Below are 602 nucleotides of genomic sequence, written 5' to 3'. Positions count from 1 at the left end.
GTGGCAAATGGTTGCATCAGATTTCAATAGCTCATCAAAAAATAAAAAAATAAATAAAAATAAAAATTTTACGGAAGGCATATAGTATAGAAAGCCAGAATATATTCAATCTGTTACTGGCTTTTATTTTTCTGGTTTCTTCTATTCCCTCCAAGGATGAGAGGGTCAGCATAGCATGCCATGATCATTTATATCAATCACTGCATGTTGATGCTTATTTGGTTTTCATAATGAATAATTTCCTGACAGGTTCCCCCTTTTCACAAAGAAAATCAAATAAAATACACGGTAGGAGTAGGGAAACAATTTTCTTGATCATATTTTATTTTTTATTTTCTTATTATTTTTCACTTTTTGTTTCCTTGGTCTTTTATTTCTATTTCTTCTTTTTCAACCCTTTTGACCCTCTTCTTTACTTTTTTCATAACCTTACGATTCCAGTTTACTTTTCCCATCCACTGTACTGGACCCAGCCATGCTTTGTAGGTCCCTAACCTTCTTCAGTTTCCTGTGAGGCCTGCAGTCTCTCCACACTGTGTGTTCCTCTAATGATTTCCTTCTTTCTTAATTGAGTCTCCAGTTTGCCTTGTCACTGATCCCTG

This window comes from Neomonachus schauinslandi, chromosome 2 (assembly GCF_002201575.2).
Source record: "Neomonachus schauinslandi chromosome 2, ASM220157v2, whole genome shotgun sequence".
Lineage (NCBI taxonomy): Eukaryota > Metazoa > Chordata > Mammalia > Carnivora > Phocidae > Neomonachus > Neomonachus schauinslandi.
Note: the sequence above shows the minus strand (reverse complement) of the source record.